Here is an 18,008-nt window from a genome sequence, read left to right on the forward strand (position 1 = left end):
ATGGTTGAACTTACGGAGTGCTTATCAACAGCAACAGATACTGATGACAACATCCTGATGCAGATTCTTCAGTATAAACAAATTCACCCTTAGATCAAAACGACTTCACTTAAGTCTTAAACAAAAGTGGATTTGAAATCCTAACCAATACATAACACAGTGAAGGAAGAAATCTGTCCTATTGGAAGTGTTAGTGTTTTAGTCTAATTTTGTGATTAAACTCATTTATCAAAGTTTTTAGCCTGTAAGAATGCATTTATCTATGTTACATCATACCAAGGACTTTGAATGGAATTTATCAGATTTGTTTTGATTTTCTTTTCCATGTTTGCTCTGACATTTGGTTTCATGACAACAGTTTTAGAAGGTAATTTCCAAGATAGCCTGGTCTATTCAAAATAAGGCCTTCAATAATACATCCTTCTGAAGAACTAAAAAGATTCATTATTATGGTTGGGGTCTAAATAAAATATAATTGCTTTTGATTTTACCGTGGGTATAAAAGCTGTCCTTCAATCTATTTTTAAATCAATTTTAATAGGAATAGGTACAAAGTCAAGGAAGTTACTGGAGAATCTGGAATTCATTGTTTTAATAGGTTGATTTAAACTGCTTAGGTACTAGCTGTGTTTCATGGTGACAAAATTTGTGGGTTTTTGTTTGTTTTAAGATTCTACTTCCAAGTAGAATCATGATGGTTATTGAATTTCTCAGTCTGACTTATTTCACTTAGCATAATATCCCTTGGGTCCATCCATGTTGTCGCAAATAGTCAATGGTGCCAATATTTTTATTTAAAATCAATTTTTATAAAAACCATGCAATATTTAAGTTAATGATAAATTTTTAAAAGCTTTCTATAGGTACTTCTCCTTGAGATTTTGGTCTGTAGAGAATAAAACATTGGTTAGTAGAAACTTCAATTACCTGAAATTCCTTGGGTCCTCTAATGAGAGAAGACCAAATGATTAAGAATACAAAAGGGTTGGGGTGCCTGGGTGGCTCAGTTGGCTAAATGCTCCACTTCCGCTCGGGTCATGATCTCACAGTTTGTGAGTTTGAGCCCCACATCAGGCTCTGTGCTGACAGCTCAGCCTGGAGCCTGCTTCAGATTCTGTGCCTTCCTCTCTCTCTGCCCGTCTCCCTCCCCCACTCACTCTCTGTCTCTCTCCAACTCTCTCAAAAAATAAACATTAAAAAAAATTTTTAAAGAATACAAATGTGTTATCTTTTGATAGCACACTATCTTGTAAGAGTTTTAATTGTAAAGGTTTGGGGTTTCTGTTCAGGGATGGAGTTTGTACAGGTGGGTGCCTTATGTACTACCTACCTGCATAGTCTGATTTGAAGTCTCCTAGGAAGGCCCTAGAATACTGCTGTCCTCTCCCCCAAATACATAGTAATTTCAAATTTTCAGATATCTATGTTATTAAAAAAATGAATATATATGAAAATTTAAAAATTTATTTTTTTATTAAAATAGATTTTATTAGGCCCAGTATATTTAAAGTATTATTTTTCAACATGTAATCCATATAAAAAGTTAATGAAATATTTTGCCCTTTTTTATACACCAGGCCTTTGAAATCTTTTTTAAAGTAAATTTATTTTGAGAGAGAAAGTGTGAGCAGGGGAGGAGAAGAGAGAGAGAGAGAGAGAGAGAGAGAGAGAGAGAGACTGAGAAAGAGAGAATCCCACACAGGCTCCACACTGCCAGGACAGAGCCCGATACGGGCCTTGAACCCACAAACTAAGAGTATGACCTGAGCCAGAATCAAGAGTAGGATGCTTAACCGACCGAGCCACCCAAGTGCCCCAAAAGCCTTTGAAATCTTATATGTATTTTACACTATAGCACATTTCAATTCACATTAGCCACATTGCAAATACTCAGTAATTACATGTAATTGTGGCTACCAAATTGGACAGCACAGCACTAGAACATCTTTCTCTTTTGTCCCACGTTACTGTTGAGGATTTTTCCAGTAGAAGTTTATCTGGGGCAACTGAAGCTGTTGCTGTGTATACTCTTCTATAATTTAATGGAAAATGGAACACTTCTGAGATATAAAATAAACCATTCTTGGTCCTTAGTTTTAGCCATTTTTCCCCTTCATAATGTGATAACCAAAAACTAGTACTGCTAAAGAAATGCAGATGTTATTGAATGAGAACTTTAGAGGGCAGGTGCAGTTGATTGAACTTGAGTGCGGCAAGCTGGAACAGAAAGAGAGGAGTTGGTGTTGGGTAGTATAAGTAAAGACAAATCTGACTTAAAATCCTGCTGGCCTTGAGCAAGTTACTTCTCTGAACCTTTTTACTTTATTCGTATATGGACTTGGGATAAAAATACCCATCTCTTGCGTTGCTTTGAGGATTAAATAAGATGACATGTAAAATAGGTCATATGTATTCTGGTACATAGGCGCTCAGTAAATTCGTTTTGAATAAATGATTGTTGCTTACTGACATCCACCCCTCCCAAATCTCTATTTGTGAGAAAAGGAAGAGGAAGGAGGTGCGCCTAAAATGAATGTTGTAATAGGTTAAAAAAACTTAGCCAGTTTACCAAATGGACCAAGATTCATACAGTGTTTGTCCAGAAAAAACTAGTTTCTAAGCTGTTGTAGTTAATTGAGATTTTAATTCAGGACCATTACCTGAAAGTTTCAGGAAGTAATGTTGTGAAATAGTTCATCCTCTACATTTAAATACTAAGAAATGAATTTTGCCATTTATTTTGTTTCCATCTATTTACCCTACTAATCAGTAAACATAGCATCTATAAATGTTTCTAAGTTTCAGTCATTTAAGAGAAAAACCTCAATTATTAAAGATACTTCTTTTTATCTTTTCCTAGATATGATACAAATGCTGTCACACGGGTTATTGCAATTTTGGAATTTAAATGTGTTTTGCATCTGCTTTGGAAAGCTAGTCTACAGAGTCCTAGGTTAGAGATGATTGTAAACTTTTTAGTAATTGGAACTAAGGAAAACTTTTCTAAATGGAAGAAAACTGCCATTTGGTGACTAAGATTTATATTACATTGTTCCTATTCAGGCACTAACATCAATTCGTATTTTTAGATAGAATGGGGACTTTTTATGACATTAGCTGTATGCTGTGTTCTGAGTCTGTTCAAGAGGAGGCAGCTTTTAAATCGTATGCTCTGCATTTTGAGAAACTTACTTTATTTGAAGATCTGAAACATCACTGAAATGTGGGAAAGCATGGAGAGTTCTGAATAGATGATTCGATTAGATGTGAACTCTTCAAAGCTTTATACTCAGCCAGTGTGTAGGCCACATCTGTGGTGATGTTCTTGGTCACATTTGAATATCCAGTTCTTTGCCAACAGCATCTGGTTGCACTTTACATTACATACTTTGAAAGTACTTTTTGAATTGCAGAAAGCAAACCATATGACACAGACTTTTCTTACCTGATTGAAAGTTGTTTACAGTTATAGTTGAACTTTAAACAAACTGAAGGCATAATTATCCAAATGCATGAATTATCCTGATACTTCAACAAGAAAGGATTCTTACAGTTAATCAACATTTAAAAATTGTTCAGACTTTTACATTATTCTAGTGACCCCTTACAGAGGTCTTATTTACTAAAAGTTCTTTCAGGTTTCAGGAATTTTAAAGATGCTGACCTGATTAGAATACACTCCACTAATGGGCAATCAAGAAATGGTGTTGATTGATGTGCTTGGCATTCCTCTACCAATGTCTTATAGCTCCCACCAGCTGTTACTAGTTATAGACCTCGTATATGTTTGTCATAGCTGACTGTGAGCTTTTGATATCCAGGTATCTTATTATAGTAATCTAGGGTTTGACAACCTAGAGAGGATTTGTGAAATGATTTTAAGTGGCCTGGATTTAAGCTAACTTGTGAACTAAACAAAACATGTCTTTGGTTTCCTTAAGATTCCCTTCATGCCCCCCCCCCCCACCCTCTTTAGTTTTCCTTCTTCTTGACTTCCAGGTGGCTAACTTGTGTCACATAATCCCTCTTGAAATGACCACTGATCACTTCACTGTTTTCCCAGAGATGTTTACATCTCAAAAGTGAGATCTTCTAACAAGACTTTTAGGGTCTTTAGTAGGATAGTAGACCAACAAGTATTAGATTCTTTGGACTGGGCCCAGACTTGATGTAAGGATTGTAGAGCCCCACTGTTAGTATTGTACCCACTAGCTGCATGTAGCTGTTGACCACTTGAAATTTAGCTCGATTTAATTGAGGTGTTAAGTGTAAAATACATACTTAATTTCTAAGACTTAATACGAGGAAAAAAATGTAGGGGTGGCTGGGTGGCTCAGACACTTAAGCACCCGAGTCTTAATTTCAGCTCAGGTCATGATCTCAGGGTTCATGGGATACAGCCCGCATCAGGCCCAGTACCGAGGGCATGGAGCCTGCTTGGAAATCTCTCTCCCTCGTTCTCTGCCCCTCCCCCTGCATGTGTGCATGTTTGTGGGCTCTCACTCTCTCAAAATAAATAAACTTTAAAAAAAAAAAAAAAAGGAAAGAATGTAAAATAAGTCAGTTTTTAAGGTTCATGTTGAAATGATGTTTTGATATATTGTGTTGAATGAAATATATTAAAATTTCACCTATTTACTGTTCAATGTGGCTACTATAAAATTTAAAAACAGCTATGGCTTACATTATATTTACACTGGAAAATACTGTTACAAAGATAAGAGAATTTATGGTGTATACTTAGGAGCTTGTAGAGGGTCAGGGAAGTGCTTCCTCAGAATGCCTTAGCTACAGCCGTTCTGTCAGACTTGGCTGAGCCACTTTGTATTACAGTGCTGTTTTGAGAGCTATCGCCTACAAGAAGCCACTAATTCTCCTTTAACTCCCAATTTATAAGATCTATTCTTTTAAATGTTTATGTATTCTGAGAGAGAGCACGTAAGCAAGAATGGGGGGGGGGGGGAGAGGGAGAGAGAGAGTGCTAGAATCCCAAGCAGGCTCCACGCTGTCAGTGCAGAGCCTGATGCGCGCTGAATCCCATGGACTCTGTGATCATGACCTGAGCTGAAATCAAGAGTCAGATGCTTAACAGACTGAGCCACCCAGGTGCCCCGAGATCTATTTTTTTTTTTTTGAAGTTACTCTGCCTTCTACCCCTAGTGGTTGCTAACTCCTGACCAGCTGCTTCTTGAAGACAGGTGATTTAAAAACAATTTTTTATAGCTACTGTTAATTGGGTACCTGCCATATACCAGATACTGTGCCAGGTACTTCACATAAAATCTTGAATCCTCACATCAGTTCTGCAAGATTGATAGTATAAACTAAAGAAAGAGATTCAGATACATTGTGACTTTGCCCTGGGTCAGCTAGTAAGTGGCAGAATCAAGATTTCAACCTGTTCTGTCTGCTTCTAGATCCATTGTTATCTCTGCTATATTATGCTCTCATGTGTTTTCCATTAACTGTGTCCTTTAGCATGAAGCCGAGTGCTGTATATAAAGGAGTCTCTTGCCAGATGGTATTAGCTGATCCTTTTTTTCTTGGTGAACAACTTCAGTGCCCCCATTCTGGCCAGGCCACCCTTTTTTTCCTGCTAATACCTAGTGAGTGGCCCAAACATTAATGAAGAGACTTAAGCTTATTGACGGCCTGTTGACCAGGATACATAATCTAAAAGCCTCATGTGAAAGAACATCTCCCACCTTGAAAATCAGTCAGCAAAGAATGTTTGAGATGCCTTCAAGAAGCGATACTGAAGAGTCTCCTCTAAATGCCAGGAATATCAAATCTTAAATTTAAATGACTGGCCATATAAGGAAAGGGCTTTTTATAGCCGGAGAAGGTTGAAGTAAAATAATGGGATAGAATAAGCGTATTGAGCTGGATAAGTCTTGAATAATCCTAGGTCATCTCTTAATGGCTATGTCCTTGACATTGTTGCATTAGGAATGAGAGCATGGGGAAATAGTCCACGTGTTGGCATGTTAGTGTGTAAATCAGAGTAGATGTAATCACAGTTCACTAGTGCTCTGGACGGCTGGATGCTGCCTTTACTCACTGCTGCTTTCGTTCAGGCTCAAGCAAGTGGTGGTGACTTTGGGAAGATGCGGAGAGTGAAGGAACAACAAAGAGGTTCAAGGAGTAAAACTAGACTGGAGGTGCCCTGCAGGGAAGTTTGGACAAGTTCAGATTCAAAGCCTTTTTATACATATATATGCATATTATATATTTATAATATTAAAAGCTATGTAAGCTGTAAAATACTATTATTTCAGGAAAGAAACTGAAATACTAGGAGGAAAATAAAATTTCTAACTACATAACATGGATTAAATTTTCCCAGCTCTACCATTACCATAACTGGATAACCTTAGGAAATTATAGGATGTGAGGTAGTCATTGTTCTACCTCTCTGGCTGTCCTTCATGATGTATTACGATCATGATGAATTTGAAAACCTTTACTGTTTGCTCATATGCTCTATACATGTTGTTACTGTTTTCTGCTGTTTATACATGTCATCTGAAGCATTGCTCACCTGTAACTTCGAGAGGAAAATGTCTGTACCCAAGAACACCCGCGTGATTAAGGGAAGTTAGAGTTAAATGGCCAATTTAAATAGGGCTAATTTGGCTCTCATCCCTAGGCTTTATCAAAGGGACAGTGGTAGCCTTGTGCGTGAATGGAACGTGGACCTAATTGCTTATTTAATTTAATCATTCATCCCTTTAACCTCTTTTAAAACTTGACTTTTGTAGGTCGATTATATAATGTGTGAGTGTGCAAGCACACACAGAGTTTCTCTAAAGTGAAAAGCCCTATTGAATGACTATTAAAAAAAAAAAAAAGATTTTGATATATTCATAGTAATAAACCTGGTTTGCATTTCTTTGAGGCTCACGGTCTTCAACTTCCGATCAAGTTAGAAAAGGTTGCTATAACTACCACATAGCAGTCTTTCCTAATCCAGTGTTAGATGCCAACGACTAACACAGAATAAATGTAAGCAGAATTGAAGCACAGAATTTGAAGTATTATTTAAACTGCTCAGCTGGCAAATTTAGCATAAAGAGGGTAAGTTGAATATATTCGTGTCACTATACAATTGTTTGGTTCTCAGGGAAATTCTGGAATGCGTTTTTAATTTACGTTCTATGTAAAATCCTGGGTACAGGGATGTTTTGCCCAATGCCAGCTTGAAATTTATTTGGGATCCATCCAGCTGGCAGATCAGTGGTACTAACCAGATGAGCCCATTTCTGGGGAATGGGATTTCATAGTAACACCAGTGTTCTTGAAGTATAGTTAAAAATAAGTTAATTTTTAAATTTAAAATTTGCATATGCTACATTAAAATGTATACGGTATAAACACTGTAACATATAATACAAAGGCTTCATACATTTTTATAAATAATAAAGAACAAGGACACTAACTTCATTGTATGGTACTAATTTGTTTTTTATTTCTGTTTTGAGTTCCTGGGATCATAACTTCCTCCTTCCTCTCTGTGAACAAGAAAGATCCTGAAGCACCAATGAGTAAAGCCTAATATCTTTAGGCAACTTTTCTGTATAGAATGAGCTCAAAACTAATACTCTGTTTAAGGTGAGCAGGTAGATAGGCTCAAAGACCACTTGGCACAGATGACAAGGTATTCAAACATCATAGGAGATTAGATCTGAAAAACTACTATGGATTCTTTTTAACCTCAGAATTAACCCCATGTAAGTGTAATACATTTTCATTTTCATATTAGAAATCTCATGCCCCAAAGTAACATTTCCCACACTATGGCCTGTCATTCTAAGAGATTACCCAGGAAAAATAGTTTCAAATATGTTTGGAAAACTACTTTCTTAACCCTCTCTCTTAAAGATTCATCATACTGCACATTAACATAGCAAAGACTGAGAAATATTGCCGGGTACTGGTTTACCTTTAAAAAACAAAACAAAACAAAACCTCATTATATCTCAAATTAAATGTCACACAGACCAGAGAAATTAATCACTCTATGTGGTAAAATGTGTTAATATCCTGTGGAACTCTTGTTTCTTAAAACATAGCTGGGGAAGAGGTGCCTGGGTGGCTCAGTTGGTTAAGCATCTGACTTTGGTTCAGGTCACAATTTCGCGGTTCATGAGTTCTTGGAGCCCTGCTTCAGATTCTGTGTCTCCCACTCTCCCCCTCCCCCTTCCCTCCCCCACCTCAAAAATAAATAAACATTAAAAAAAAAACATAGGGAAAACAAAATCCTTAAGTAATGCGCTGGCAGATTTCATAATTTATTTTTGTGATTACTGTTTTTTTTAACAAAAAATCACAGTTAAGTTTTATTTGGCAGTTAAAAATGTCTTGGGCTTGGGGATATAATGCTTGTGTTTATAAGTTTTTTTTTTTTAATTCTTTTTTAAAATGTTTTTATTTATTTTTGAGACAGAGCATGAGCAGGGGAGGAGCAGGGAGAGGGGGGAGACACAATCTGAAGCAGGCACTAGGCTCTGAGCTGTCAGCACAGACACGGGGCTCGAACTCCATGACTGTGAGATCATGACCCAAGCTGAAGTCGGATGCTCGACCGACTGAGCCACCCAGGCCCCCCTATAAGTTTTGTTTTCATATCAATATTGTAAAGCAGTTTTACAGAGAAATGTTCATTTCCTTAGAATATGTCTTTAAATTCATATTGCCATTATCTTTTTGGGGCATTTTGATGCTTTAGTAAATGTAACTTCCCTTGTATTTAAAAATTTACATTTACTTTTGATTGGCCAGATAATTTCTCTGCAAGCTATTTTCTTTCTTTCTTTTTTTTTTTTTTTAAGTTTATTTATTTGAGAGAAACAGAGATGGTGCAAGTAGGGGAGGGGCAGAGAGAAAGAGGAAGAGAGAGAATCCCAAACAAGCTCCGCGCTGCCGGTGCAGAGCCCGACTCGGGGCTTGAACTCACGAAACCGTGAGATCATGACCTAAGCTGAAGCCAAGAGTTTGAATGCTTAACCTACTGAGCCACACAGACACCCCATCTACAAGCTATTTTCTAATTTAAATTATATATATTTTTAAGAGTAAAATAAAATGTAGTTGTTTTAAGTTCAACTATCAGGTAAAGAGATGTTTTAGTAGCAATTAAGCTAGTCTGTTTTCATTTGAACTGGAAGGAAAACTAAAGATTTCAATAACCTAAGATACTGCCATGTAATTAACTCTGTGAAATGAGATTTTGAGACTGTCAACTAAGACACTGGCACTCTAAGGATAAACAAATTACCTATCTATACCAAAGTCTACTGGTTATGTTCTCTAACTTGAATATACATCAAGGATTTTCTTTGCTTTCCATGAATTCCTTAAAAATGATATCTAAATGTGTTTTTTTTAAAAAAATGTTACAGCTAAATGTGGATCTTGAATCATCCCTAGGTTGGAAAATTAGAAAGTTGTGTCATATTGTGAGTAATAGACAATACTAAATATATTCACCCTTCTAATCGTGAGCCAGTGCATAAATTCAGTTAAACCAAAAAAAGCTTAGCCAGCCATATTTCAGGTTTTGGGGCATGTAATGTATAAATGTAGTCTCTTACCAGAAAAAGTTCTTTTACCATTAACTGCCAAACCAAACCATGAGATAATATTTTATTTTCAGTTGTATTTGGAAGACCGTGTATCTGTTAGCTTTGGCTTACCATTTGCTGAATAACTAAAAATGGCATGTTTAATGCTAAGTAGTAGTTACAACTAGACCATCAAACCCCAAATGGATTTTGAGGGAGGGATTCTTTCATACTGAAATGTAAAACATTTTTTTCTTTGTGTGTTATGTTAGTATAAGATCCTTACACTTACTCTCTTGGTAATTATCTCACCCAAAGGGTTTTCTTTCTTCAGTGAGACCATCCCCTCAGTACCCCTTTGATGCTAATAACTCTTCTGGTTGATACTCTCTTTCCACCTCCATCCCCAACCCCATCCTATCAGCATCCCTTGTTTTAAAGGAGTTACAGGTAGTAGGGAGTAGATTCATCTGAACAGTCTTTATTCTGAAGGATATTGCTTGGTGGGATGCCTGAAGATTAGAGTGGTAACTCTCCACAAAAAAAGGAGCTTCAGCAATGAAAGTGAGATCAAAAGCTTTCAAGCCAAGTGAGACCAGCTGAATAAACAGAAACTGTACTGGTGGAGCTGTCTACGTTCCCTGCAGTGGGACTGGTGCTCCTGTTACCAGTTGTAGCCTGAATCCCTTTAGACTAAGGGTTCTCAGACTTCAGCATGCTTCAGGAAGTACCTGGAGGGCTTGTTAAACCACTGATCGTTGGGCCACACCCTATACTCTCTGAAGCAGTAGGTCTTGAGTAAGGCCCAATAATTTTCATTTCTAGCAAGTTTCCAAGGTGCTGCTGTAGCTGTAGGTTGGAGACCAATTTTGATTACCAATATTCTTTTTTTTAGACTATGAAATTTTTTTGAATCTTCTCTTTTTCCTTCTGTCCCCATCAAAGCCTGCCATCTTCTGTTATGGACTGTCCCAAAAACCCTCTTTCCTTTTTTTTTTTTTTTACTTAAAATTTTTTTTCTATAAACATTTTTTTAATGTTTATTTTTGAGAGTGAGAGTGTGAGCGGGGGAGGGGCAGAGAGGGAGACGGAATCTGAAGCAGGCTCCAATCTCTGAGCTGTCAGCACAAAGCCCTGTGCAGGGCTGGAACTCACAAACTGCAAGATCATGATCTGAGTCAAAGTCAGACACTTAACCAACTGACCCACCCAAAGGCCCCCAGAAGTCTTTTCTTATTAGCTCTTCCTACATGGTGTAAAACTTTGCCAAGATTGAGAGGTGATTAATGGGCCAGCTTACCTGAAACATGACTGAACAAATTGCACTGGCAGGATTACACAGCACATATCCAATTAATATACATACCAATTAAAATATATGTATACTTGTACAGTAGTTTGTAAATGGTTATCCATAATTAGTAGTTAACTGCAAATTTAAGTACTCATTCCATTGTACTATAAAGCAGATATTGGCTTTATAGCAAAGATTATATCATGGAGACATTTACATACCATGTTAAAGAATTTAGACTTTATTTTTTGGTAATGGGGAAACCACTGACAGATTTATAGAGGTGGAGTGATGTGGTCAGATTTGTTTTAAAACTCATTCTGGCAGCAGTACTGAAAGTAGATGGAGAGGAGTTGAAGGCAAAAGGATCATTATAGTATTCCATGAGAGAGAGAACAAGTGCCTAAAGTAAATCAGTCTCTGAGGGACGGAGAGGAAGAGACTTCAACTTGTGGTTGGAGAGGAAGGTCATATTGAAGAAACTCCGAGGTTTTTGGCATTGAGAAAGAGAACTGGGACGAAGATTTCTTCCTTCTCCCTCCCCCTCGAGTGTGTGGGCAAAAGGAGTTTGATTTTTCAACAGGTAAACGTGGAGAGGCTTGCACAGCCGTAAAGCAGTAAGAAGTATAAAGTGAGAAGTTGGACATACAGATCTGGAGCACAACCAAGAAGTTTGGGCTAGAAATGCAGGTTTATTAATTATGAGCTGAGAAATGATAGTTGAACTTGTGGGAGGTACATGAGGTTGTGCAAGGTGAATGTACAGAGTGAGAGAGGTATTCCAAGGATGGAACTTTATCAAATACCATTCTAATCCCAGCACTGCTTGAGGTTACATTGATTAAAGTTCTAGGACTCCTGTGTGACTCAACAAATCACTTAATCTCTGAACCTAAGTTTTCCTCATCTGTAAATGAGGGGGTGGTTCAAATCAGCAATTCTCAAATTTTTTTTTTCCTGTTTCATGTAACATAGGGAGTTCACATACACAATGCATTTCCGTGGATGTGCTCTGAATTATGAGCAGTTTCATTGCTCTGTCTCTGTCATGCAAAAAATGCAAGTAAATGGGAGTTACGTTAATATAAAGGTAACTTTGGGTCTATTCCATTATATATTTCAAAAAGCAAGCATTTCACAAACATGGGTACTTAATCTACCAAATTACTTGTTATAGATCCCTCGCAGCTAATAGGCATGTACCTATGAAACCAGACTTAAAGCCTCCAGTCTGGTTAGATCACTTCCTAAACTCTTTTTGGAATCACGGGCCACTTTGAGAATCTGATGAAAGCTATGGACTCTCCCCCAAAAAGTGCACATTTAAGTTTTTGTTTTTATTTGAGAGAGCCTAAATTAACTTTTCTGAAGTTTATCCTTGTAATTTCTTGGGATTCACAGACCCTGTGTTGAATTCCTGATCTAAAAAAAAAAAAATCTCCTTGAAGATTTTATGACTTTATGTGTTTACAGAAAGAGGCTCATTCTTTGGAAATATATTTTGTGAGTAGATAATTGTAGGTGAGGAATTCTATAGTGGTTTATAAGTGGTGTTGTTTTGTTAAGGCCTTACTGTTTATTTATATCAGAGCTTGCCATAATTAGGAAACAGTTTCCCATTCTGTGGGCAGACACACTAACAAGAAAAATAAGTTGACTTAAAACACAACTATATTAAATAATAGTCATTTTATTTATTTTTTAACATTTATTTTTGAGACACAGGGAGACAGAGCATGAACAGGGTAGGGACAGAGAGAGAGGGAGACACAGAATCTGAAACAAGCTCCAGGCTCTGAGCTGTCAGCACGGAGCCCGACGCGGGGCTCGAACTCATGGACCGCGAGATCATGACCTGAGCTGAAGTCGGACGCCAAACCAACTGAGCCACCCAGGCACCCCAATAATAGTCATTTTAAACTAACATTCTATATTCTTGGGAAGGAGGCAGAGAGGGCAGTGGTGGTAAGGCAAGCCAGAAGGTGACAAAAGCACAGGCATTCAGGAGGTATGATGAGTGCAAAAGTGTTTTTGTTTGTTCATCGCAGTGTGTTTGTGAAAGTCTGTCTTGCCCAAGTGACTTGGAAGTGTTGAGTGAAGTTAGGTGAGCTGAGAAATAATCCTATTGTAAAATCCTATTTGTAATCCTATTTGTAAAAAAAATAATCCTTTTTACAAAAAAACTTCATGCTTTAGAAAGAGAAAAAATAGAGGTGCCTGGGTGGCTCGCTCAGTCGGTTGAGCATCCGACTTCGGCTCAGGTCATGATCTCACGGTTCATGAGTTTGAGCCCCACGTCAGGCTCTGTGCTGACAGCTCAGAGCCTGGAGCCTGCTTCGGATTCTGTGTCTCCCTCTTTCTCTCTGCTCCTCCCCAGCTTGCACTCTCTCTCTCTGTCTTTCTCAAAAAATAAATGAAATAAATTTTTAAAAAAAGAGAAAAAATAATTCCTTTCAATTAAAATAATTGTATTTTTAAATCAGGAAATACTCTAGAATAACATGAAATGTGGATTGCAATTTAGAATTAGGACACTAATATATTAATAATAATCTGATAACTGAATTTGTTCTGGTATTTTTTTCCATCAATTTTTTTCACTTCTTAGACCTAAAGCCAAATCTAATTCTCCTGATAATTACCAATAAGTACTACTACAACACTTTCCCTCATCCAATTATTTCATAAGAAAGCTTCCACTAATGATGAAATAATTTGATTTTGTTCTTTGCATAAAATTAAATGCACACTAGAAATTTTAAATTAATGTTCTGAACTAGTTAAAATTTGGAGAAAAAAGTAGAATGCATTTTATACTTCAGGGATTCAGTTGGTCGCCTTTTATTTTATTTTTCATGAATTGTCATGTATTTCAGCTTTTTGGCAAATTGCACCCTTTGGGCCAGTAATGATTAATCTTGGTTCAGTGGTCAAGAATGTTGATTTACAAAACTTGTTTCCAGGCTGTGGAATAGCCTGGGGAAGACTTAGTAATTTTGTTTGCCTTTGAATTGTGTGCTGGAGACTTTAGTCTGTATGGTTGTTGGGCCAGCCCACTTTTCTTTGCTTGGACTGCTTGCTCTCTACAGGTAGATTTCTCTTCCTGCTCTTCTCCCTTTTCTGTCTTGTAGTACTTGTAACTTTACTTGGGGTAGTCTTAGCCTTTAAATCCAGATGAGCTGTTTCTGAAATAATTTTAAGCATTGAAAAATAGGATAAATATATCCTCAAACTTTTTCGTTAGTTTAAAATCATGTAATAGGAACTTTCAAATTTGCACATGTATATTTTTGAGAAAATGAGTATTTATTTTTAGCTATATGTAAGTTAGTTTTTAGAGAAAGTTGTAACATTATCATGTAGAGAAATTGATCCCCTCCCAGTTTTTTCTAACAACCCTATTTATTTTTTGAGTATAGCTAGTCTTTTCGTGTGACTTTACTGTGTTGTTGCATTTGAATGTTTCTAGATATTTCACTCGCCCATTTGCTGTTATTCCACTTTATGGTTAAATTACCCACTCTTTTTTATTTTTATATTGCAACTGAGGCTGAATAGCTCAGGAAGAATGATATGGTAAAAAGAACATATCTTTCTTTGAGGGGGCCATAGTTTTTCACCAAATAAGTTCTCCCAAGAGTTGATTGGGAAGTTTATTTATTTATTTTTTTTTTAATTTTTTTTTTTTTATTTTTCAACGTTTATTTATTTTTGGGACAGAGAGAGACAGAGCATGAACGGGGGAGGGGCAGAGAGAGAGGGAGACACAGAATTGGAAACAGGCTCCAGGCTCCGAGCCATCAGCCCAGAGCCCGACGCGGGGCTCGAACTCACGGACCGCGAGATCGTGACCTGGTTGAAGTCGGACGCTTAACCGACTGCGCCACCCAGGCGCCCCTTGATTGGGAAGTTTAAAAAGCTACATTAATCCTTTGAATCTAAGATGCTATTTTCAAATTATTATATAGGAATTCTAAATTCTTCGTTCAATAAATATTTTAATTCTTGCTGGTACTAAACAGGATAGAGTATACAAAGATAAATCAGAAATAGATCCTTTCCTCAAGGAATGTTGAGTCACTCGGGGGAAGATACGCTGTGTACTTAAATAACTGCAGTATAAAGTACTGAGTGGTAAGAAGGCACAGTTCAGGGGCTGTGGTAGCTTAAAGGAAGGACTGATTATTTTTGGTTTGGGGAGAATGAGAGAATTAGGGAATTTATTCTTATAAGTCTTTTATGATAACATCTGTTAAACACTTAGAAGGAAAAGAAACCTTTTTTTTTTTTTTTTTTTTTTTAATTTCTTTATTTTTGAGAGAGAATCCCAAGCAGGTTCTGCCCTGTCAGCACAGAGCCCAGTGCAGGATTCAAACTCACTAACCACGAGATCATGACCTGAGCCGAAACCAAGAATCAGATGCTTAACTGACTGAGCCACCCAGGCGCCCCAGAAAAGGAAACTTATGGCTATATAAATTAATTTTATAGTTTGTGTATATCCTATGGTAAACCTTATGTGAGACTTTATGGTTTTGTGTTCTTATATCTTCTGGCCTATTAGCCCATTGGCTCCTTGACAGTAAGAGTCGTATATTTTGTCTATGTTTTTACAAAACTTCATACTTGATTGATGTTTATTACATGATATTTGAGAGAAAGAGCCAGTAAGGAACACAGAAATTTCCACACTGAATCAGACAAGTATTTCATACAGTTTTGTGCTCTAGTCCAACAAAGATGCTGCCCTCTGTAACATGAGCTTCAAAACATTAAATATATTCATAGAACATCCCTAACTGATAAGTAACACCAATGAAATTTTTATTTCAGAGATAGAGATACCATGGAGAGGGGAACAAATACACTCCTTCACAATAAAATTGTAAACTACAGAAGTAATAATACAAAAGAACAGTTAAGCAGTGAAGTCTTCAGATTTTTCCCATGAAATTAAAAAATAATGCCCTCTTAATTAAAACTGGAAAACTATTGTGGTTTATACTTTGGAACTGGATAACCTTACTTATCAAATGCTATTTCTAAAAACGCTTTACTTATAGTATTCAGTGTATGTGTGTGTGTGTGTGTGTGTGTGTGTGTGTGTGTGTGTGTGTGTAGTAGATATGCATAGTCATGCCTCAAAATAGATTGCTATGTGCATTTGGCAAGGATTGGATGTTGACTGCAGCCTTACTAGTGGAAGCTTACTATAAAGCACTCTCTGGCCTTATGAACAGCACAGGGAGATAGCTGATTGCTTTCCTTGAGTACTTTTCCCCCACACACAGAGTTTGAAATACTGTGCTGATGCTGATACTTCCACCAGGACTTTGTTCCTGGTGAAAGTATAGATTGTTACAGGGTCCTTTATTGCTACTTAGCATTTTTGAGTTATTACTTATATCAATAATTTGTAAAAGTTTTATCTATATAATTCTACAGGGGGATCAAAAGCTTTGAAGAACATGAACTCCTATCTAAAGTGAAGATTTTATGTATAGGTTAATTGGAAAGCAGTGGTCATGAGTATGGGATTCATATTCAGCTATTTACTGTTGTGACTTTGGGGAAGTTGCTAAACCTTTCTAGGCTTTGTTTTCCTCATCTACAAGATGGAGATAAGTTACCCCTTTAAGTTAGTGGTGAACATTAAATAAAATATATATGTAAATCATTTAGCATGGTGCCTTGAACATAATAAGAGCTTCAAAAATATTAAGCATTATAAAATACTGGTTTGAAAATATTTGGTTTGAAATTGAAAAAGAGTAAAACCTGAAATACTGTCATAATCCACGATAATTTGTCTCTTTTTTGGTTTCTTTTATGGAGTTTATATTTAAGCAGTGCTGAGATCTAGTGTGATTCTGAAGTAATGTGATTCTGAAGTAATGTCTAATATAAACCATGAGATTTGACTGTAGGTCACAGATATTAACTGTTGAGATGAAGAATTTGTTATCCTAAAGACACTGGAATGGAATTTTCACCAGATTACTTGGTGATATATGTTTTAAGGTCATGCTTTCCTAGTGTGACAGAATAATAAGGATAGCTAGTTCAAATTAGCTAAATATGTTATTCGTTATTCTTTAATATTAGCTTTTAGGGCAGTTTTAAGAGTCTTCCTATGGATAGATTGTTTATATGTTTAAAACTCACATGGATAATTTACAATCTACTTACAAAGTAGATTTGCCAAATTAACACTTAGCAGCCTTGTGCGTAATATTGGGCTTAGACAGTTTTGTGTAATATAGTTGAAGGACTTGGATTCTATTACATGACCTTGGGCAACTCACTTGGCTAACATAGCCTCAAGTTTGTCATCTATAAATGCACACTGTAACACAGAATTACTACTTACAGTTGTCGTGTCCAGTGATTTCTAGTGGCTCTTAAGCAGAGAGATACATTAGAATTGGAGTACATTTTACAAGTTTGTGTATCTGGGTCTTATTCCAGGTCTTCTAAGTCAGAATCTCTGTAGGTTGAGCCTAGACAGTTTTTATGTGGGCCAATGGTTAAGAACCATTTTATAAATGAAAATTTTTACAAACCCTATCTTATAATATTTATTCTTCTTTGAATCTTAAATTGGTATCTTGGGGCCAATGGAGAGAAACTCTTGTTACACGACTTATTGTTGATCTTTAGGGGAAAATAAGAAAAGACAACCATAGGAAAAAGACTCAGTTGCAGAGCAAAAAGTGAGTGAGATAGTTTCTTAGAAACTGGGGTGAAAAAACAATCTAAATTCTGGTGACTTATCACCGAAAAAATAGTTTTGTGTGCATCCTCAAAGAACATTTTGTGAGTATCTTGGGTGGTAAAGTAAAGTTGAGTATGTTGTAAAATTATATATAAGGGGTGCCTGGGTGGATCAGTCAGTTGAGTGTATATATATATATGGCTCAGGTCATGATCACGCAGTTCATGGATTCCAGCCTCGTGTTGGGCTCTGCACTCAGAGCCTGGAGCCTGCCTTGGATTCTGTGTCTCTCCGTCTCTCTGCCCCTCCCCTGCTCATGTTCTGTCTCTCTCAAAAATAAACATTGAAAAAAATTTTTAAAGGGGCACCTGGGTGGCTCAGTCACTTAAGCATTTAACTTTGGCTCAGGTCATGATCTCATGGTTTGTGGGTTCGA

The 18,008-nt window shown here is 36.9% G+C and overlaps 1 protein-coding gene across 7 annotated transcripts in view; it reads left to right on the forward strand.

The window, feature by feature from the left end:
* Positions 1 to 18,008, forward strand: part of ADD3 (adducin 3) — a 125,964-nt gene that overhangs the window by 24,425 nt on the left and 83,531 nt on the right. The window lies entirely within an intron of this gene.

The sequence above is a fragment of the Prionailurus bengalensis genome, chromosome D2 (assembly GCF_016509475.1).
Source record: "Prionailurus bengalensis isolate Pbe53 chromosome D2, Fcat_Pben_1.1_paternal_pri, whole genome shotgun sequence".
NCBI lineage: Eukaryota > Metazoa > Chordata > Mammalia > Carnivora > Felidae > Prionailurus > Prionailurus bengalensis.